The following is a 23,712-nucleotide window of genomic DNA, read 5'->3' on the forward strand; positions in this document are numbered from 1 at the left end:
TAGACCCTTCACCATCTTCTTAGCCCTCCTCTGAACACTCTCTTAACAGTTTTATGTCCTACTAATAATGTGGTACCCAAAAACAAACACAGTGCTCAAGATGAGGCTGCACGGCACAGAGCAGAGTGGGACAATCCCTTCCCTAGCCTGGCTGGCAGTGCTGGGCCTGATGCACCCCAGAATCCCATAGTCTTGCCTGCAACCCTAAAGACCTTCTCCTTCCAGATTTCAATGCAGCAAAATATAAAGCTACAGAGTACAGAGCTCACAGAATTTTTTTTTTTCTGTCTGTTATTATCCTTATAAAATGTGTATTGCATGGAAGGATCTAAAAGAGTTCTCTGAACACCAAAGCGTGGTTAATACTATGCAGAAATGACAGGCTCAGTTCTACGTCCTTTCTTCCTTAAGAACGAGCCCCAAAAATTTCATTTCTCAGAAGCTGACTGAGAAGCATAGAATCAGGACTTATTAAAACTGAAGTTTGACATTAATAAAACATAAAGTTTAGAAGCAGATCAAATATGTAAGATTCAACAGTTGGTAGTCAATGAATTCATGTTGCTAGTCAGACACCATTACATGCTGTTCTAATCACCCTCACCAGGAAACATTGCAATGCACTGTATTTTAAGTCACAAAAATATTTATTTCTGTTGTCTATAAAAATTAATAACAAACATAAATGCAACTATTTATTTATTTTTCTACCCTTACTTCTGGCCAACAGCACCTCTCTTCTGCAAAGAGCAAGAAAGGATCCAGGATCAATTCACCATATTGATTGTATACAGCAGCAAATATTGGGTCCTATTATCTCAGTGCAATGACAGCAATGTGACATTTCCAGGCAGCAATGCTTGCTGATATCATGAGTCATTTTAATGTCTTTTTCTGTACCTCATTTATCAGTAGCCATTTAAATAATGAGGTTGTGAAGGAAAACAGAACTCAGTAGACCCCAGTCTTTGTCCATAACTTTGCCCACCCTTCACAGACTTGGGAAAACCCTGTGCTAGGCTTGATTCAGAGCTTGCTGTAGATCAGCAATCTCATTGAAACATTATTTATCATACTGCAGATAATAAAAAATAATACTTTTTTGAATTGCACAGAAAAAAAAAAAAGTCACAAGATGTAATGTGGACTGAAATGAACTGACAGTGGAGCACAGTCTCTGCACTGAATCAGAAGCTATACAGAAACCATTAGCGTTCTCCTCTACAGAAAAAAAATGCTGAGATAAGTGAAAAATGCTAGCTTGTGGGTATCATGTTGCTGACTAGTTAAATGTTTTGGTTAGCTTGGTACATGTCAGCACTGACATCAGATGTGGACAGTGAGAAACTGTCAGTAATAAAAGAACTGGGCAACAAAATGACACCAGCTGCCAGTTCAAGAAATCCTTCATAAACTTTTCTGGAGTTATTGCTCCCTCGCAGGAGAGGAGGTTGCTGCTGAAGAAGATGACCCAAGAAGCAAAGAGAAAGGCAGAGAGGTCTCTTCACACACATCTACCAAGAAGGATCTCACAATCTCCTCTCAAGGTCTGTTCCTGCAGAAAGCTTTGTAGTATGGAAAATGGCCATGAGACCCATCTCCACTGCAAGACTTACTTCAAAAGGAGAAGAGAATCAAAAACCTTATCCTGTCTAGCAATTTAGAGGTAAGTGGAAGGGGTGGGAAAAAAAAAAAAAAAAAAAAAAAAAAAAAAAAAAAAAAAAAAAAAAAAAAACAGCAATAAATATGTAAACACCAGCAAGTCAAAGAAAAATTGTAGGCTAACAGTGACAGGCTGAGGTGTTACTTGCTGCTCTAGCTCATGACCAAATACTGACCCAGTATTTTGTTTCAACCTTAAAAAAATAGCAAAAAGTGTTTTCTAATTTATAATTGAATGTACATATAGTTTCAGGAGACAACATAAATAGAATAGGATCTGTTTGGAAAAACTGAAGCAGAAGTTGTCCAGCTTGGAACTCAATGTAAAAAATGTGTGGCTTGTTTTTTTTTTTAAATATTAAAACTTTAAACTATTATTGGTTTATCAATGACTGTTTTATAAATAGATATTAAGCTAATATTATTAATAAAGAGACCTGAAATACTTCTATTTCTTTCAAAATGTGAATCAGCATAGCTAGAGGTCTTCCCTGCCAGACCTTCCTTACAAGAAGTTAGACTATGTGGACCTCATGTAAAAATGGCACTGCATGGGGCTTTTGATCATACTCAAAAGACAAATGTTTAAGGACAAGGTGTTATCCAGTTCCCTCATCATTCCAATGAAATGGGAACTCTAAAAAGTCAAAAACGTGTCAGTGATTCATAAGCAGTTGCTGTAAAATGTGACACAAGTAATTCTTTCTTCCCAGGTGAGAGGTGGTGCAGGTGTACTCAGTTCTATCCAAACATTATTTGTAATTCGTTTTAGAGAGAGGTAATGGTTTACATCAGGGAGGTGAGGTAGTAGGATTTGAGAAGCAACTGTCAGTGAGTGGAGGGAACAAAATCTTTTAGCACTAGCTAAAATTCTTGGATTATTCGTAATTCAACAGCTAAAATACCAGCCAAGGTACAGAGCAATTTGCATTTTCGTTTTGTTTCTGCTCCTGTTTTAGATGACGGTGTTATCTGTGAGGGAGCTATAACGTTCGCAATAAGGAAGAGCAGTACAGGCAAGGTGCCTTCATTTCCACCACGCTGCAGCCAGTGTGGGATCTTTGATCAGACTTCAAAAGCCTTAACCTGTGCTGCTACAAGCTGAATCAGTATGTGGAGGATAAGGGGTGAGGGAATGAATGGGATACGACTAACTGAAAACCTGCTCAGCTCTGTCTGATTCTGAAAAGATTTTCTAGTAGCTGGAGAGTTCAACTCATTCACATTCAAGCCCTGAAAGAGTCTATTTTTCACAGCTTCTTAGCTGTAGTGGGAGAGCAGCCTGGAGGAGTGTAACCACTCTCCTTGTTCCCGGGGCTGGAACCTAGCTAAATTTTCTCATGAAAATAAACTGATGAGTCACGTTTTCTTTCTTTCTGCCCACCTTTTTTTCTTTTTACCAAGAGTAACTTTGTTACTCCATGCCACCCTTAAACAACAAATGATTATGTAAATATTAAAGGAAATATACACTGCATTTTCAAGTACACGGCCTTTATCTGATGCTTACCACAAAACAAGGACTTGGTACTTATATTTCATTCAGTGTTCAAAACACTCAAGCACCTCATAATAGCATAGTTTCAATGTTGGAAAGCATATTCCTATGTAACTGATAACGTTATGTTTACTGAAAGAAAGATGAGAGTCAGCATTTGGAAACTTGGATAACTGAGCAGCTGATTTTTGGACTGTTTATGGCAGCAGAATTACTTGAGGAGTCTTCAAAACTCAGTTACCTTATTGTCTATTGATTTTAACAGACTATAATTTGGTCATGGAGGAGAAAGATAGAGTTTCCCGTTATGGAAAATTTATACTTGTTTTGGTTATGGCCTCAAATATTATATTGTGCAATTCCCCCTGCTAATAATAAAGGCAGCATTTTACAAGTACAACGTGATGTAGAGGGCATCCCTTTGCTATTCTACCATGAATGTAAACACTGAAACTATTGTTTCAGAAAGTCACAAAATATTGAATACCTGAAATGCATTACAAGAATAAAATCCATGCAGTTCCTCAAAGTGGGTCATTCATAAAATTCCCTCAAAAAGTATTTGGAGGGCATTCTTATTTGTTAGGATAATTTGAACCAGGATTAACTTAATGGCACACAGAAAACCCCCGGTGGACTATGAAACCAACTGGAGGAGGTGCAGATTGAGCTGAACTGTAAACTAATATGCTGACCATCTGCACTCAAGGGACTGTGGTTAAATTCCTGATGCCAATGCTTGAGTTAGGAATCACAAGTGGGTGAAAAATGTGCAGAGAGAGAGAAAATTTCTTGACTCCAGTATATCTAGACAGGGAGATAGTTCTGTGCAGCTACTGGCCTATGGGTTTGACAGAACAGGTGCAATTACAGTGATTTAACTCTACAAAGCAGACTTATTCAACTGGATTATGATTTTGATTAGGATTTACAAAGATTGCTGTTGCTATTCCAGCTTCTCATTGTGTATAAAATCATTCCTGAACAAGAATTGTCCTTCAGAAGTGTCAACACAAACATATTTTACCTGTCCAGTTGAGGAAAGTGTAGTAAAATATTATTGTCTCGGTCTTATTATTTTGAAAAATAAATCTTTTATTAGGCTTTCTGTGCAATAACCCTCAGATCACTTTCGGACAAGGTGTTAAGCCATGATTGAAGTCACCTTAAAAGGAGTTGGATCTTTTTGAGAGTTAGGGTGAAAATTACCTCAGAAATTACCTTACATGTCTACTAAATATCAAAGTAGTAAACAGATATAAAACAATAGTTTGGGACTTATTGATAAAGATCTGTGCACATGAAAGTTCTCCTGAATGCTAAGGGATGAGTCAAGCAGCGGGAATGACAAAACTTCTTTTGCACTTCGTTGTGCCGTGGCCTAGACCCTTTAATGTCAGCAGAACAAGAGAGCATAGAGAGGAAAAAAGGCTCTTTTTCTGTTTGTTTACATTATTTCTGATCATGAATTTCCAATGTACAACTGTTTTTGCTGGTTAGTTTATTTGTTTTTAAGTTTATAGAATGGTCAACACTAACAGTCTACATCACATTACTGATAGATCATACCAACTTGCTGGTACTTCATGTGATGGGAACACCATGCTATTAAAATCACAGTAATATTTTCCATAGCTAATGATGAATAAAAGTCCAAATGAAACTCACTGTGACATTCAACTCCCAGGTATGTTAAATCTTTTTTGCAAGTGTTTTCTGTTTATATATGTATAAATATATATATATATATGCTATGCACTTATTTTTAAGTTTTCAAAATTAGAATGCAAAATGATGCCACCTGGACTTCCACTTCCCTTGTACCCATGAGTTTTAGGACAAGCTGGAAGAAAAAAAAAAAGTCATAAAGCACAATGGCTGTGAGCTGCTGTTCCTCCTCTATCCAAAACAATAGATGTTACAAGAATGAAATAAAAGCCAATTTTAGCTTGTTAAAGCAGCCACTGAACATCGTACACCAGGCGTGGAGTGCCCAGACTGCAAAGGATGTGCCCTGTTGTTATGGCAACTAAATTACAACTTTGATGCACACAACCATCGCTGTCACCTTGGGTACTGAAACCCAGCCAGGCAGGGGATCCGCGCCCTGAGTTGCCCCAGCACCTGCTGCTGGGAGGGCCTGGCAGTGGCTGCCCCATGGCGAAGGCCAGACCCCTTGGCATGCCGGTTTGCCACTCTCCCTGGGTTCCTCACACCCTTTCTGAGCTCCCCAGAGCCTGCAGAAAGACACGCTGCAGCTGCCGGGTGATTAATGGCCTGATGGAAAGGACGCGAGCGTGACGTCTCCAAGTCATTGTCACCAGAGAGAGCTGTGACTCCCATAGGCATTTTGGCTGAACTGGATAGCCAGATCGAATCCCTTATTTCAAGCAGAAATAAAGACATGCTCTCCTTCTGTAGTGCAAAAGATGCAGAAGGTATTTTCTTTCTGCTAAAAATAGACACCATTCACTCCATCAAGTATTTTGTTTCTTTTCCTGATGTGACAAAGACTCTATCCCCTGCCAGCACAGGGGAGTATATGGTGCTCCCCTTTCTTCCTCCTTTCTCCCAGCTAAACTTCCTGCCCTTTCCCACATCACCTGCCTAGTTCATAATTCATTTTATGCTGTTCTGGTGGCCCTGCTAGAGTTTGGACAGAGGGTTCCCTGGGACACAGCAGTGCTGTGCTGAGGGAAGCTGATGTGACCTCTTTGCTTCAGGTATTATTATATGTAGTTTGGCACGCCTTAAGGATAAAGTATTTTCCTCAGACTTCTCCACTGACTTCTCCTCAGACTTCCCCCCACTTTTTCCACTGCCACACAGAAAGCTACAACAAGTGGCAAAAGTGGGCCTTGACTGATGGCAGCCAAGAGCACTCACACACCCTTCCGGGTGGGTTTCTAGGAAGATTGCATTCGGAAGCTGTTACATTGCCCATAATCAGTGCAACTGCTTGCAACAGGAAAATCCACTTCCCATGATAGCACCATTTTGGCACCACAGCCCTGGAGCTAGCAGGTTACCCCCAGAGAGCCTTTCCAACCTAAACTGTACTGTGACTGTCAGATGACCAGAAGGCAAAGCTGCAGCACATATCCTCATGATGTGGCTGGTGCTCAGTAGGGAAAAGACGTTGAGTGATGAGCAGAAAGGATGGAGCAGGATGGGGATGAAAGACATCTTGTGAACTCCTGCTTTGACATATATTTTTAATATGATGTACTGGCCCTGCCTTTATTTGTGTGGGTAGAGAAAGAAATTCCTTGAAGTAAGTGAGTAAGAGATTTTCATTTAAAGATTAAATGAGTAAGACATTTTCATTTTAAAGATTATGAATACCTTGTGACCTTCCCTCTCAGTATAGCTTTAGAAACCCTCAAAACATTATATTTTTTTTACCATAAAGATGTTTTAGATGCCCTGAACCCCTATATTATGGGAGAAGCACACACTGCACAAATGTATAGCAGTAAAAACACTTGCTTTTCACAGAGTCATCTATAATAAAATGGGCTGAATCATAGGGGGAAAAATAAAAACAAACTAATTCCCCCAAAATTTGCACTGTAAACATGCTTCTTTGAGTGTGAAAATAGGTAAGATTTCAGAAACTCAAAGTGACTTCAAGACACATGTCCCACTGACCTGACACTGAAAGCAGAGCAATTTGGGCAGTTTTGTCCACCATCTTTTGCTGAGTTCCTTGAGCCTAAAGCAGCAAACAGATAGCAAAGATTTGTTTACGGGGACTTTTACCCACTAAATGTTTACCTAACCCGATCTTTTTTGGACTATGCATAGATATATAGTAGAAGCATAGTATGAAGTGTTCTAGCTGTGGCACAGAGAATTAAAACATATATACTAAGAGTTTGGATGAGCTGACCTGCTTAGAGCACCAACAATCTCTGCCCATAGGATATTCTGACTGCTGGTATGCAGCTGTTTTTTCCCCTTTAAGCTTCCTTTGGTAGCAGAGATACCACTCTGCTGCTAGCAAACTTAAGTGACAGCCCTTGAAATAGCCAGGGGCTTGCATTTGTTTTTTGTGAGAGTGCAGAAACCTGATATTTGAACCTGAGACAACACAGAAGTCTCATCTTAAAATAAACAAACAAAAGCGATTAAATCTAAGATGTTTTCTTTCCTTTTTATTTTTTAATGGAAAGATATGAAAGATATCTATTTTTAAGCTTGTTTGGATTTGTATTATTTTAGTTAATAGCAGGAAGTTTTATTTTTTTTAGATCAACCTTCTTTCCAGAACAACACATGCTTATTACATTCCCCTGCATTTTTTTTGATTCGCATGTTCTCTTCTATCCTACTACTCCACCCTTTTCCTCTTCCCACTTCTTTCCTGCTATTAGAATTAAATTAATTTGGATCTCTCTGCTGAGGGAAGATTTATAGGGAAAAACTTTGGTCTTCACAGCATGCTGTAAGCAGGTCCAGGCTCACTCTGACCTTTGCTGCTTGCTCAATCCATGCTTGAAGCACTCTGTCTCCGAATCCCTGCTTCACACAGGGCTATAATAAGTGCAGCATCTTCGTTAAACCTGTGTATCCTGGATGAAAATGGAAAGGCAGTCTCTAAGACAGGCCCCAGTCCATTAACAACAGTAGGATCAGGACCTTGAAGTGTATTCAGAGTTGAATGGGAACCATTGGAGTGTGCCTAGCTTTAATGTTAAACACTCCTGTCGGTACTCCTTCCTCCCCAAAAGACACAGCATGGCAGACCGTCTGTAAAGAAGTTTCAGCAGTGGCTTTCACCTTCTGTGTGCTCTTATGTCACTGGCACGCTGACCTAAATCTAAAGTTATATGAAAGTGAGAGAGATTTGAAGATTTTGTTTCATCAACTACATTACCTTTAATTGCCTTGAAGAATTCATTTGTCTTCACTCCAGTAACCTTTGGCAGCAATCAGCAGTTCAAACACCAGTACGCCCACACACTGCAGCTCTTTTCACAGTCACATACCATTTACTCAAAGCTCCATAATAAACAAAAATACACTCATTCTGTTAGCTTTTTCGATATATCTATTTAAATTCCACCTCTGATAAAATTAGACAATTAAGTGTGCTTCTGAAAAGCAAGAAAACGCTTCATCATCACCACGAATGGGCATTAAATTCTTGTCTGTGTTTTACAAACAGCATAATCAAATTTCAATAGAGAATATGCAAGGATTGCAAATCTATAACAGACATAGAAATTTACATAAATAACAGATATGAAAATCTGATGTTTATGGATATAAAACTGCTTGCTATGAAAACAAAGTAAAGTCTACAAAATTAAACAACATTTTATTATGCTGATTTTTCCAACTCAAAGCTCTTTGTAGGTGAATATGTATGAGGCATTTCACTCCTATAATGCAAGGGAAAACATCTGTAAAAAAGACAATAAGCATATTGTTATGCTACATTGTTTATAGAAATTTGGACTCAGAATCTGAGGCAAAGAGGGACTGTTTCCCTCTAAGACCATTAGGGTTAGAATTGCCCAGCTACAAAAGGAACCTATACAATTAGATGGGAACTGGATACCCAAAACATTAAACAGCCTTAAAAGAACCTGATCCATAATATCTCACTCACACTGAAGAGAAAGAGTTTGAGTTTTTTTTGGTTTTGTGTAAAATATTCACACCATGTAAATTGCACTGATCAAACTGATTCTGCTTGGTCATATACAAATTTGACAATTTACTAGTCTGTGATTTAAAATGTGAAATATAGTAATAGTGGAATAGCACTCAGCCCACTTGTCTCATACTAGAGCTAGCCTGTCTCAATGCATGACCATAGATTTATAAGCCTGATTCCGCTCTTGCAAGCACATTCATGGCTCCTACTGGGAGTCAAGGGGGACCCTACACTTGAGGCAGAGGCAGAATTTTGCTCAATACTTATATTACTCACTCAAAAACAGAAAAGGGAACTTGGACAAGTCAGCATACAAACCTCAGAGATATTAATAAAAATAATAATAAATAAATAAAATAAAATAAAAACACCTCCCCCAAAATCAAGGAGAACCTGTACGTTCTCAAAAACACATTTGGTTCACCAAGGTCACCCCCCTAATGCAGAGAATTCAGTTAATCCTCTGGATAAATGCAGCATGTGTAGCACTCCAAATGAAACTGCATAGGCTCCAAATAAGAGGCCATCAACAACTGCTATAAATGTAGTAAACTGGCTGCGAGGCTGAATAATACAATTCGATTTTCCTCTTTCCAATAAGCAAACAAAACAAAGAGAAGTGTTTCACTGAAGGTGTGCATTGTTTAAAAGGCCAAAAGGTGCCTTTCCTCCTAAATTTTAAAACTATTAATCAAGCATGAAATAAACAACATGTGCAAGTCAAAGGTTAATATCCCAGGGTCTTTAATGTACGATTACCACCCACTTCTTTTCCATTAACACCATTACTTCCCTCATGTCTTTCAAACCCCCAACTATCCTTGCCCTGTGCCCCACTGATTCACACAACTGAAAAGTAGTAATTATTTTGCACTTAATCTTCAGGAAACTGCTCCACAGAACACAGGATTCGCCTTCTGTTGCAAAGTCTGAAGGGAATGACCACTAAAGAGAAGCAATTGTTTCATTTCTTCTCTGAAGTTTGCCTAGGTGTTTTTGTTTTGTTTTGTTTTGTTTTTAAGGGACAAAGAACTAGTTTCACTAGTACCTTGAAGACACGCATGCTGTGTTAAAAATATTGTAAGCAAGAGGATAATCAAGCACTATGGAGCAGATTTAGATTTCAGAGATAATGGCATTTGTCCAACATAGATTCAAATGATTTAAATAATGTCACTGTAGACATTCAGTAGTGCTTTTGAGCAGAGAGCATGACTCTAATTACATCTGTACAATTAATCTTTAGAATTGCATTGTTTAGCACATTCCTCTGAGTGGGTATATTCTTAATAACTCAGAAATTAATTAAAATTACCATCTACAGGGGTGTAAGAAAAAAATGGCTGGGGGTGAAAACAGCACAGAATAGCTCATCTCAAATGGGTGTTGTATGATATTCACATGGAGAAAAAAAGAAAAAAAACTGCAAAGCAAGCAAAGTAAAACAGAATTCACACCTACTCTTCAACAATAACTTATACCAAGTTTCTGTCATTTTTGCAGGTAGATACGAATGGATTCCACTGTCTGACTATTTTCCATACAAGCATGCTGGAGAATACTCTCAGGTAACATGTCATATTCTTGACCTCAGATGAGTCTACAATTTGCTAGTTGGGAACATGTTTCCTTAGCACTTCTGGACTTAGTTAACCACCATACTAGTAACAGTTGTTAACTTTATTGCTAAAATGCGTTCTGTTGTGGAGTTGCTCTAGATGTAAAGGCCTATAGCAAAGGCACTGCATGTGTACTGGTTTTAGTCCAGCAGCATGTACAGTTTATGATTACAGTGGCCAACTCTATAAGTCTTTAGAGGGGTCAGTGGAAGATGCTTCTGCTACATATGGCAGGAAAGCTGTGTGCTCTGCAAAGAGATTGCTGCTGCTGCCCTACACTCTAGTGCCCCTATATCAGCTACTTGTTCTCCTCCACACTTCAGGCAATGGGTCGTAGGGCACAGACAGGATTTTCACTTGTCAGAGACAAGAAAAATCTATTTCAGGCCCTCAAAGTGGAAAGCAGTGGTACGGGTCATGGAACACTATCAGCCACTTAATCTCATAGGGGCTGTGAATGAGAAGGATGGGAGGACTGGGTACAAGAAAGACAAAGCTCCAAGCAATACAATGCTGGAAGTGTCCCTTGTCTGCTCCCCAGGACAGCATGGGCACGGCTACAAGCCATCACTCACATGTGCAGCTAGGCATGGGCATTCATATTTTATAAAACAAACACCAGATCTTTCAGCAATTTGTGGAAGGGAGTTTATATATATAAATATATATATATATATATATATAAACTAATCTAGGGCCCCTTCTTTCGCATGTTGGTGTGGAATTTCCTGTGCTCTATCTTGTGGCCATTACCCCTTGTCCTGTCCCCACAAACCACTGAAACAAGGTTGGCCAAATCCCTCTGTCTCCCACACCTCAGGTATTTATACACATTGATGAGATTCCCTCTCAGTCTTCTTTTCTCCAGGCTGAACAGACCCAGGTCTCTCAGCCTTTCCTCATAAGGAAGATGCTTCAGGCCCCGTATCATCTTTGTGGCCCTCTGCTGGACTCTTTCCAGGAGATCACTGTCTTTTTTGTACCAGGGAGACCAGAACTGGACACAGTACTCCAGGTGAGGCCTGACCAGGGCAGAGTAAACAGGGAGGATCACCTCCCTTGACCTGCTGGCCACGCTCCTTTTAATGCACACCAGGATCCCATTGGCCCTCTTGGCCACGAGGGCACACTGCTGGTTCATAGTCAACTTGTCGTCCACCAGGACCCTCAGGTCCTTCTCCTCAGAGCTCCTCTCCAGCCTGTACTGATATGTCCAGTTGTTCCTTCCCAGGTGCAGGACTCTACACTTGCTCTTATTAAACCTCATTTGGTCTCTTCCTGCCCGTATCTCCAGCCTGTCCACATCTTGCTGAAAGGCAGCATAGCCTTCTGGCATGTCAGCCACTCCTCCCAAAGAACAGCTTTTAAGAGCAGCTGTCACACCACAGCTACACAGAAACTGTTAGATAGTTCAAATCTTTCAAGAAAAAGGAATTAAGCTAAGAGTTAATGTTGAGGTCAACATCATACCAGTCTAGGACCACTCCTGTCTGTAATGTAGTGTGTTAGACCTCTGGAGGCTATCTCCATCTCCCTCCTGAGAAAAAGTCAACTTGCCCCATTTGCTCTGTGCTCTGGAAAGGAGACTCTGGTCCTGTGGCTCCCAGTGTGTGAAGATCCTGGTGTTCAAGCTGGAGCATCAGAAAAGTTGTCTGCTTCTGGCATAATGTATTGCTTGCAGTCCAGATATCCAAGAATCTTTGCCACCTAATGGCTGGAATAAATTAAGACTTGACTTGCACGCATTGACTGATCATCATAAAATGAAGATGGTTGGAACTCAGTACCTCAAAATCTCTGCATGAAAAAAGTAATGTGATATTACTAGTGAGAGTAGCAGTTTGAAAATGGCAGCAACATGCAAGTATTCTGCAGGTAAATCTCAGTTATATTCATGTAATGAACTCAACTCTCTTGTTACTTCTGAGCCTGGAATTTATTTAATAGAAAGAAATAAAATGTGAGAGGGAAAGGAATGAATTATCCTATTTTAACATCATTGAATTATGCGCCATGAAGTTACTGCACTGAAGAGAAGTTTTCATCAGCATGAGGAAAGGCTGGGTAAGTTAGGGAAGAGTGGATCTTCCAACAGCAGACTGTAGCTATATCATACACAACATTTTAAAAAGTTCTTATAAGTTTGTACGCTTGAGAATTTAATGAGCCCACACCTGGTCTAAATCAGGTCTTTAAACACGTTACTGATGTTAGCAACATCTTAAAGAGAGCCTCAAAAACTAGGGAAACTGATCTTACTTTACTGTTCAGAAGCTTCACATTAAAGGGCTAAGTACAAACCTTCTAGCACATAGGAAAAGAAAATTTTTCAGAATGTGGCATATGGGGACAAATATTTCTGTTTCTAATATACATATTTACTCTATTGGCTTAAAAATTATAATATACAACATAGTTCAAAGAACGTAGGAAAACATGGTAATAATCTGTTGACACTTCCACAGATAAGTGACTGAAGTGCATCTCTTCATAGGACAAGAAATGCCAGAAGCACTCTAGTCATTCATAAAACCACAGAATTCTTAGAGTTGGAAGGGACCTTAAAGACCCCCCAGTTCCAACCCCCTGCCATGAGCAGGGACACCTCCCACCAGACCATGTTGCCCAAAGCCCCATCCAGCCTGGCCTTGAACACCTCCAGGGATGGGGCATCCACAGCTTCTCTGGGCAACCTGTGCCAGGGCCTCACTACCCTCTGAGTGAAGAATTTCCTCCTAACATCCAATCTAAACCTACCCTCTTTTAGCTTAAAGCTGTTATCCTTTGTCCTGTCACCACACTCCCTAACAGAGTCCCTCCACAGCTTTCTTGCAGGCCCCTTTAGTCTGCTATAAGGTCTCCCCGGATCCTTCTCTTCTCCAGGATGAACGATTCCAACTTCCTCAGCCTGTCTTCATAGGAGAGGTGCTCCAGCCCCATGATCATCCTCTGGACTCATTCTAATAGCTCCATGCCCTTCTTGTGCTGGGGACCCCAGAGCTGAACATAGTACTCCAGGTTTATTCAGAAATAAAGTGACCAAGGACTATGTAAGAGATACTGTAGTAGTGCTGTCAGTGCACTTTGTTTCCAGTCAGCAAACCACTTAGACGCCTGATTTCAGGAGGAAAAGAATCAAGTTAAATGGTAACAATGAAAAATACACAGCAGGAGAAAAGCAAAGTAATTCTGACTCCAAATGCCAGCCTGCACTGAGACAGCTTTTTCCATCTTTTACTCTATCTTGTGGATGATGTTTTGACACAGCAGGTGCCTGTAGCATAAAATAGGAAAAATATCTTAAGAAGCATAGGCTTACAACAGCCTCATAGAGCTGGCTTGCCAGTCTAGGCAAGGGGAATCCAAAGTTTTTGCTTATTTTACCCTGCTCTGACTGTGACCATAAAACAAGCTTTTGAAGGAATGACTGGATAAATTCATTCTCTCTGGAGTCTACCAGTGGTCAGTTCACAGGTGACTAGTATAAAAATTGGAAGCTAATATGAATTGATGGTTGGACCAGATGATCTTGGAGTTCTTTTTCAACCTTAATGATTCCATCATTCTATGAAATGTAATATGTCTAACTGAATCCAAGGCCATGTGATCGGTAATTTTTGTTATTTCCACAGACTTCTTTATATTTCTTTCTCTTAAAAAAAAAATAATAATAATAATAAAAAAGAGACGTTCCGTGGTAATAAACTCAGTAGAAGCAATCAGAATAGAAATAATATGCCTGGCAGAATCAGTGGTAGTTAATCCTTTTAGTTGTGAATGCAGCCAGTCAAACCTGAATCAGCCTTGTGTTTTCTTCTTCAGTGTGGCAACAGATAATAGTGACAATAGCTTCAAGAGACTAATTTGGCTCTCTCCCTTACTTCAGTGGAGCATTGACTCTGAAAGGGGTTGATAAAACATGAATTCAAAGCTGTTAACTACTTTTTGCTAGTCAGCATTCAAGCCTTCACTCAGCCAAGGTTTTATCCAGTGTGGTTGCCTACCTTCCTAAAACAGGTTGAACACAATAAAAAAGAAACGAAAAAACAAAGCAAAGAAATTCCTAGAACAGCCAGGGTCTGACAGTGTTCCATAGGATTTCCCAGGTAGTCTGTCAGAATACCCTAAATTAGCTACTTGACGCCCACAAGATCACTTAAGAAACTTCACCTTATACACATAATAATGTGAACAATTTGCAATATGCTATAGAAGAAAAAGATACGCAATGGTATGGATCAAAAAAGATCTCTTACAAAAGAGGTATTTATAAACTACCACCCCACTCCCCCCCTCAAAAAAAAAAAAAAAATCAAATGTGTTCAAGCTTGATCTTCTATCAAAGTACACTGAATGAATAGGAAGAGAACAGGTTAGTAAGTAGCAAGAGTTCTTAATTGATTCATCTATGGATGAGATCACAGAAAATTATCCTGCAGCCAAGCTACTGTAAATAAAAGAAAATTGTTTTGGTTTCTAATGCAGTAAACCTTTTAAAAACAAATTACGGAGCTTTAGTCAAAACTGACTCAGTGTCAAAGTCAGTGTTTTAAAACTGACTCTTGCTGAAAACGAGCAGTTACAGAGAGGTAACAAAATGACCACAAGGACATGAGCATCATTTAAACTGCAATGTGGAAAATGTGAATTTAAATGTCATCAGTACACAGGCATCTAAACTAATTGTGCATCTGTGTTACGATCAAACTATCACTTACATCTTTTTTAGCACCACTATCATATTCAAGACTTCCATAACACTATACCATTTACCAGCAAAATCCAGTCCAAGAGTGGCAATGATGCAGACTGTTATTTTGCCTTAATCTGTTCATTAATAAAATGTGACAGAAAACAACTTGAATCAAAGAGCACATCCATTTCTTGTATTTCACTTATAGTAAGTAAAGTTACGTAAGTCCTTCCATTCAAATCCTTTTAGCTACTTATTAGAAGTAACTAAAATGCTCATCCAAACAGACGTCTTTTCAGTTCAAAATGTGCCAAAAAGGAGCACTTAGTGATTTGTGTGGTAGAGCACAGCTCTCCCAGGTCTCTTTACTAGAGTAAGAGAGAGGTTAGGCTGGAGACAGGTTATGTAGCACAAAGAAATATGGTCAAGATCACTGTTGATTATTCATATTGGCAGGAGTGCTGTGAGAAAAGTGAGATTACTCAGGTGGAAGCAATGTCCATAAAATTATATCTATGCCAGTGGGATGCATTATCAGTCTTTAGCTCTTGACAAGGAAACCAAAAGCTTGGCTTTAAACAACAAAATGAAAAATTCATCCAGAAACAAATCATTTTCCTGTTCTATCTCAGCTTCTTCTAAACAAACAAAACAAAGCAAAACAAACAAACTACAAAAAAAAAACACAGGAAAATATTTTAGATTTCCAATGTTCCAGTCATCCTATATCCTATGATGGTATCCTCTTCTCAGCACTGTTGGAATGTAAAAAAATAAAAAGCAAAAATTCAATGGAACATTTTAGTATTCGGAATCAGTCAAGCTTCATTTAATTGGCCTAGCTTCAATTTCATTCACATCTGTTGACAAGGTTTCTGCCTTCTCTTCCATTTGTCCTCTCTCTTTTCTCAAAGACAGTCTTTGGCTGGACTAAAGCAAGAAAGGGGGGGAAAACACTTTATTATCATGTTGTGTGTAACCCATTTGCAGAACTTTCTCAGTTAAGAAGAAAAAGAGGAAGAACCTGCACCAAATACAGGCAGTAAATGGGAATATTGGACACTTCAGAGAATCATCAAAGCATGACCCTTTGGGTGACTGGATTGTCTTGCCATCATTCCCTGCTGACACCTCATCAATGTACCTATGGAGCATCAATCAGGCAATGATGGTCTTGAAAGAAGACTGAACCAGAGTTAAAACTAAATTTTATTAAATGTTTTACTTTGATTGCTGGGCAGTGGGAAGAAGGAAAATGCATAGAAAGTTATTGTTCTTATTTAGAAGTCATTCATGGTCTTTATGCAAATGACAGAAATCTCAGCAGGGTGGTTTTAAACTAGTATCTGACCACTTGGCACTGTTTATTTCTGCCCAGCTGTTGAACTTGAAACCTGCTTATCAATGCAGAGCTTCTTTGCCTCGATGCTGAAATTATCTCCAGTGCACTGCCAAAATATTGAGAATGTTGTGACACTCTGTAAAGGTTTGCCTTCATTACCTCTGCATCACAGTGACATAGAACCACAGGACTGCATTGATATTCAAGGGAAGGGGCTACAGGTTACATAAACAAAGTGTTAGCAAAAGAAAGAAATCTTCCCATACTCTCCAAAATAATGGTCTCATTTACTTATTACTTCTTCCTCTGAAGTGTCTTAAAGAAATCATGCCCCAAAACGTATGAGCACTACAGGAGTTTGTATTTGTGATATGCAGATAAAGCTTCAAAATTAAATAATACTGATTATACTAGAGTTTTATATTGCTTAATAACTCTTAATGTAACTCAATGCCTTATGCATATTGATATGCTTTTAAATAACTAAAGCAATTCTGTAGTGTATATTCCAAAATAAGATATGTTGACTCTTACATTAACTCTTTTGGCTGTTTGGATGACTAATCAGCTTTTTCTGTTACAAGCTAAGACTTTCAGTAAAGGATATTTGGATTTGCTACTTCCAGAAGTGTAATGAATTTGCAGTGCCCTTAAATAGATCATAGGAATCCATATCTTCTAAAGTATTTCTAAAAACTCATCAACTGTCCCTTCACCACTTTTTAGCTGCTGGTTTGTCAAGGTTATTGTAAGTATTTCCAATTTTATCCATTTCCCCCTGCTTTACTAATTTTTAAGACATAATAACTATGCATTAAGACATCCATCCAAAGACCAAGGATGAAAGTTTTATAGTCTGGCTGGAGTTAGACTATAAAATCTGATCATCTACAGTAAACAAAATTTATCATAATGAACTATTAGACCATTTTAGTTTCAACATCCTCTTCCAAATTGCCATGTTACCTAGGATCAGTTTTCTAACTGACCTGATGCTATATAAAACAGAGGAAGATATGGACCTATACTTAAAAGCCAGGTGGAAGTGAGCCTACTGGCCAAAATATCTAGATGTTACATTTATGCTTGAGGAAAAGTAACATTTCACCGTATAAAGTAATTGACAGCATTGAGAAATATAGCCAAAGATGAGCAAAACAGAATCCTTTGATACAGCACCTATTTCTGAAAAAGGTAATTGCTCCATAAATTCAGATTTGTAACCGTAAACTTGATTAATGCATAATTTACAGATCAACCCATAATCCTTGCTGAAAATATTTCTTCCCAAATATAAAACAAGTGATTCTTCTAGTCTTCAGCAAACCATTTTGTTTTAAACAGCATCCATCAACTTGCCAATGAAAATGTCAATAGCACAGAGAGAAGAGGCACATTTATCTAATTTTTCCACAAAGAAGAAGGTATATATGTAATAAATCTAATATGAAAAATACCTGGTGTTGTTTTTATAACATGTAAACACATTTGATCTATTTTTCCTCAGAATCAAATTATTTAGAACACTGCAGGATATCCCACTTAAAAGGAATCTACTATTAACTTTTATCTCTCTACGAGCATGGTTCCGAATAATCAAAAAATCTCAAGTTTTCTGCTACCGAAAGAAGATTCATTAAAATCTGGTGAGAAAACAACTGCTTCTATTTCTGTAAGCTCTCAGTCAAGCATTCTTTTTTATGATCTTTCATAGCCCTTAGGCATTTTTTAACTTTACGCAAATGTTTGTCTAGTTCAGTATAAATCTTAACTTTCTTTACTAACACTATTACTTTACCGGCTTTCAGTTACTACTCAATTGTTTGCAGTGTTTTCATCTGAAAGTATTAAGAGTGGGGTAACTTTCAAACACCTCCAGGGACAACTTCTGTTTTAAAGCCCAGGTAAGTACCCGGTGCTGAAATACGATGCATACAAGTACATCAACCACTGATGATTATATTGCCATATAACAAATAACAGTTATTATCATTTTAGAAATGAAGTTTAGAGATGGAAAGTCACCAACAGATTAGCAGACATAATGATATGAGTTTGTTTTTCCTACTTACATTCTTCTCCTGTCTATTGGCTGGTCAGTCGTGATGTGTTGAATTAATCTGAAAGAACCTTGCTGTCCCATTTGAAGTAGGCCTACCAACTGAAGCATCTCCAAGTGGAATACATTTGCTCTGAGCCCTGAGTCTGGCTGAGGTCTCTAGACTCCACTTAAATACAAATACTGTAAACCAGTCACTCTAGTAAATGATGCTCACTGATCTATTCCTTACAAACCTGGACATCTTCTCCTTCCACAGAAGTTAACAAAATTATAGCTCATTGGGCCTTAGGATCAGATGGATCTCTTTCATAATTCCCACTGGAAAAAGCCACTTTTGTGTGCATTTTACTGATTTGCACGTCTATAGTTACACAGACAGGAACGTTGATGCTCTTACCATCCAACATAGAACTCCTCACAGGACAACTGACACACATGCAGACAGCAATCAGCAGTCCAAGTAGCTGGTGAGGACCAAAGAGTTGTCAGAGGAAGGACTGGCTTTTTAAATGCTTTTACCCTATGCAGAGTTTCAGTGAGGCCTTGTGATAGCCCAGATCCAGAGGACTTGGAAGTGCAGGGCACCAGGACTGGCAAGCCTTGAGGGATGTTTTGGGATGGGAACCCAAGCTGAATTCTGGTCCACCAATGTGCAGTTAAGAGAGAGCAGCTCCCAAACCCATTATCCTATCTGCCTTTTCTGGGTTAAAAAAAGTAATATGTCTTATTTGTCACACAATTAAATAGATATTATTCTAAATATAGATGGGAGAGGGGGAAAACAACAGAGTAAAGAGGTGCTATTTTGCATGCGGTCATTTTGAAGAGTAGAACATGAAAATTAAAACATACAGTAATTTACCATTACATACTTCTGCAAAATGTTTCTGCAGAGAAGTTTTGTCATAGTTTTTCCTTCAACAACTGTCAGGCAAATGCTGAACATCTGGTTTTATCCTGACAAAATCTTAAGTATTTTAATGGCAAGCATAGTGTTGGGTCCTTGCAAATGTATATTATACTGACTAGCATAACCTGGATGAAGGACATAATCAAAAACACAGTAGTATTTTTGCCTCTGACTAGCTTGTTTTGCTGATGCATTACATGAAAGTTTATCTTAAAGTAATGGGGCAGTTTTCAGAAGCCAGCATCCTTCTTTGTTAACAACTTTCCATGCACACACTTATCCTTGCAGTAGTAACTGATCTACATATAGACATAACAGTTCTGTACATGCAAATTTTAACAGCTCTCAGGCAGATTGCTTCATGAACACGTGCAGGCAATACCACAGGCGGCTAGTATAAAAAGATGCACAGGCATAGATGCAAGTCCCTATTAAAAATAAACACATCCCAACCATATACCCCTGATCAATGTGGAAACTAGCTGTAAAATTTATCATGAAGTAGATAGCAATTCTCTAAGAAAAAGAGAAAATCTGTATTATTACATCTCTGCACAAGCAATCAAACATAATGAATTTTTGATCCTCTGTAGTTTAAACCACATTAATGCTAGCCATCTAAAGCAAACATTCCCAGACTCAGAAAAAGCAGAGAGGAATCAATGCCAGAAACTGCCACCAAGATCAGCACCCCGTGCAATAATATTTACATCTGTATTTCTAAGTCCATACCAGTCCAATCTGGGTGAAACAATAGCTTTATGCAGGATTCAGTCAATTTCTTAGAATTATTACAGCTGGCTGCTCAAGCAACATGCTACTCAAATTATTTTTACAGTCCTCTCAAGCTGGAATTTAAACTAATTTCAGATATTCTCTTATAGTATTTTTAATTGGATCAATAGCATTCAGCCATTTTGAAAACTGTTACAGCACACATTAACTAATACATACATGAGCACTCTCTTAAATATAGGGGTAATGCTGCAACTCTTTCTTACATACATGTAACATCAAAGTATTTGCTAGACAAGACCAAGAGGGCTGTAGTTTCCCTCACTGTGCTGTGTTTTATATGGGATGCATGCATGCTCCCTGCAAGGTAAGAGCCACACATCTCCTGCACTCTAGCCCACACTGTGACTGACGGTGACCCCTCCTCACAATGCACTGCAACGTTCACTGGGGAAGATGCCCTACAACCACTCTGAATTTGGCTCCCTGGGGTCATATTACCATTGGGGTTTTTGATTTTAACTGTGGGAGTCTATATGCTATATAGGAGGCGAACTCAGGAAAGTGAGTATATTAAAAGGCTCCTCAATTCTCAGATCTGATTTTTGTTCATATTTAAAGCCCCCAGTAGGGGAAAGAGGAGAGATTTCTTTTTTCCTTGCAGCACTTCAGAGTCAATACATTTACCAAGATACGATCTGAATTCCATTCTGATTTGCAGAATGGTTAGTTAATTGGCAGGCATACACAATTTAAGAACTAGATTTTGTAGATTAAACTCATTACTTCAAGCTTTTTATGTCAGCCTCCAAGTCCCTGCATAACCTCTTCCCCTGCTGGTTATCTGCCCTGCTCTCTTTTCGTATTGCTTTCCCCCGCTCCAGCGCTGTACCTGGCTCCTTCTCCGGCAGAGGTTTCCTCACCTGCCCCCCGTGCCTCCTCCTGTCCGGGCTCCCTCTCTCACAGCTCTGGCTCCTCATCCCGCTGCCACCGGAGGCTTGACCAGCAGGTTACAGCCGTCCCCTCTGAGCCACCGGCACCCCAGCACGCATTGCTCGTCCCTCTCGCCTGTCGCATCTCCCGAAATGAGGCTAGTTATTAATTGGCGGCAGAGCTGTTTGTTGATCGGCTTTCCCCTCCAGCTGACTGCCTTTTTAGCATGCACGCTCTTCAGGCCACAGACTACGCCTTTCTTTTGTGTCTGGAAAGCCTGTAGCAGTTGCTGGGCACGAGGAACAAACCAAGCTCTGTACTGGCAGCTACAAAAACTATTCCCACCTAAGAGCACTGCAATCCTCCTCCACCTTGTCTAAACGAAGACTGTAAAAGGTCCGGGGGTGTATTAGGATGGGCAACCTTCTGCAAAACAAGGATGGTTTCCTGTCTTAACCGAACGCTCATTATTTACATCAGAAATAATGCTCATCAAAAGCTTGAAGTTGCCTTTACTTTGAAAGGAATACGTCATCTTCTAATATGCAAAGCAGGCTTAACATTGATAACACATGAGTTATTGACCTTGTATTTCAGCTGTTTTCAGTGTGCACTTTGGCTTTTTCTGTAATAAGATCATCTTACCACCAGATGATTATTGATCACTTATGACAGAAACAAAAAGCCATGACCAGACTCATCTATTCATTGCGCTCAGTAAAAACCGGTATAAAAATGACAAACTCCCCCTCCCCATCCCCAACTGAGTCACGGTCTGGAAGCCCATCTAGGGATGAAACCCGGAGGAGCAGGGAAGGCAGCGAGCCTTCCCTAAGTAAGTTTCAGCAGAGACCTGATGGTGCACAGCCACAACCTGGCAATAGTGACCAGCCGGGTATGATGGAAACTGGGAAAAGCCCCCAACCACCAAACCTATACCTGTGGGGCCTGCCCCGTGCAGCCCACCCAGGTGGGAGCAATGCTGGGCTCTGGAGGCAAGGGGAGGCAGAGAGGAGAAGGGCTGGGACCTTAGGGCAGCCCAGTTGGCAGCCCAGCACCCATGGGACCATTGGTGCCGTTGCCAACCCAAGGCCAAGGCAGCAGCAAGACGACACATCCCTCATCCTCAACTTCTCCGGACGGGCCCAGGCGGGCGGGCAAGGAGCAGGTTTTGGGGGGGGAGAAGCTTCTAGACTGACCTGCCTACAGGTTTCCGCGATGTGCATCCCCCCGGGGGCTGCTTTGGGCCGCTGCCCCTCGACGAGGGCCGGCCCCTGGGAGCCCCGAGGTGCCCCGGGAGCTCCCCCCGGGGCCGGGGGGAGGCGAGGAGCGGAGATGCGGCGGGTGCCGGCCGCACCGGGAGCGGGCAGCCGGGTGGCTGCGTCCTCGCTCGCTGCAGGTTTGAAGGTAAAGTGCGTGCGATTTGTCACCCGCACAAAAGGGAGGAGGAAGGAAAGACGAGCAAGGAAACAAACCAGGCAGGGGAGGGTTGAAGGGGGGGGGAGGGGGGGGAGGAAGAAAAGGAGGGAGAAACAAAGGGAAGAATAAAACCCTCTCCGGGAACAAGCAAACAAAGAGGGTAAGAGGAGCTCGGCGCTCTCTCCTGGGGGTAACCCCGGGAGGGGGCTCCCTGGCCCCGCTGCACCCCGCCCCGACGTGTCGCCCCCCCGGCGGGGATCCGGCACCGGCCCCGGGCTGCAGCCCCCGGGCAGGACCCCGCTGCTGGCCGCTGCCGCCCGGGGAAGTTGGCGGCGCAGAAATGCCCCCGCGGGGCAGGGGCACCTTACCTGCCGGCTGTCACTCCTCGGAGGGGGGCGCGGGTGTCGGGGTGGGGGGGGTGGTGAAGGAAGAAGCGGAGAAAAACGTGAGCGGGGAGAGAGAAGACGGAAAAAAAAAAAAAAAAAAAAAGCGGAAAAATAATAATAAAGCCACCCCAGTTTCCGAAATTGCACCGCTCGATCAGGTTACTATGGAAATCATCTCGAGGAGGCAAAAAAAGAAGGCAGAAGCCACCCGCATCCTCGCCGCCTCCGCGAGGGACCGCGGCGCCGGCAGCAGCCGCCGCCTCCCCCCGGGCTCCGCTGGGCTCCGAGCGGCTCCGAGGGGCTCCGCGGGGCTCCGCAGGGCTCCGCGCCCCCGCCGCCGAGCACCGGCAGCCGGCCCCGGCCCCAGCCCCGCGCCGCGCCGCCAGCGGTGCTGCCCCCCCCCCCGCCGCACAGCTGGAATTTAAAGGGACCGTGCGCCGCTGCCCCCGCCGCCCGCCGCCGCCCCGGTGTGCCGGGCCGGCCAAAGTTTGCCTTGGGGGGGGTGGCACGGGACGGGGAGAGCGGCTGGGGTGCGCTGCTCGGGGTGTTGGGGATGGTGTGAGTGAGGAACCGCAGGAGACGAAAGACGAAGGCCTCGGCAGGGCTCGGCTGCACGGGTGGGGATAAGGAGAGGCAGCCCCTGCCTCAGGGAGCTGGTGTTGTAAGCTGTCAGGGCATAGAAATAGGGAGGAAGAATACGTAATCGGCGGGGATGAAAACTTCCTACCCCTCCACATTTTTAATGGCAATTAAAAGACTCAAAAAAAAAATTTAAATCCAAGAGTTCT

General features: G+C 41.2%; 1 protein-coding gene and 1 long non-coding RNA gene across 2 annotated transcripts in view; one reads left to right on the forward strand and one right to left on the reverse strand.

Annotated features, from left to right (window-relative positions):
* The window catches only part of NAV3 (neuron navigator 3), a 557,486-nt gene extending 534,552 nt beyond the window's left edge, over positions 1-22,934 (reverse strand). The window contains exon 1 of the mRNA XM_084516198.1: positions 22,907-22,934. The gene's annotated coding sequence lies outside the window, so the exon portion shown is untranslated. The remainder of the gene's footprint in view (positions 1-22,906) is intronic.
* LOC311435370 lies at positions 1,538-17,558 on the forward strand. The gene is made up of 3 exons (XR_014692085.1): positions 1,538-1,666; positions 10,329-10,393; positions 16,128-17,558. It is a non-coding gene; the product is annotated as an uncharacterized lncRNA (long non-coding RNA).
* Positions 22,935-23,712: the final 778 nt, after the last annotated feature.

This window comes from Aythya ferina, assembly GCF_964211825.1.
Source record: "Aythya ferina genome assembly, chromosome: 1".
Classification (NCBI taxonomy): Eukaryota; Metazoa; Chordata; class Aves; order Anseriformes; family Anatidae; genus Aythya; species Aythya ferina.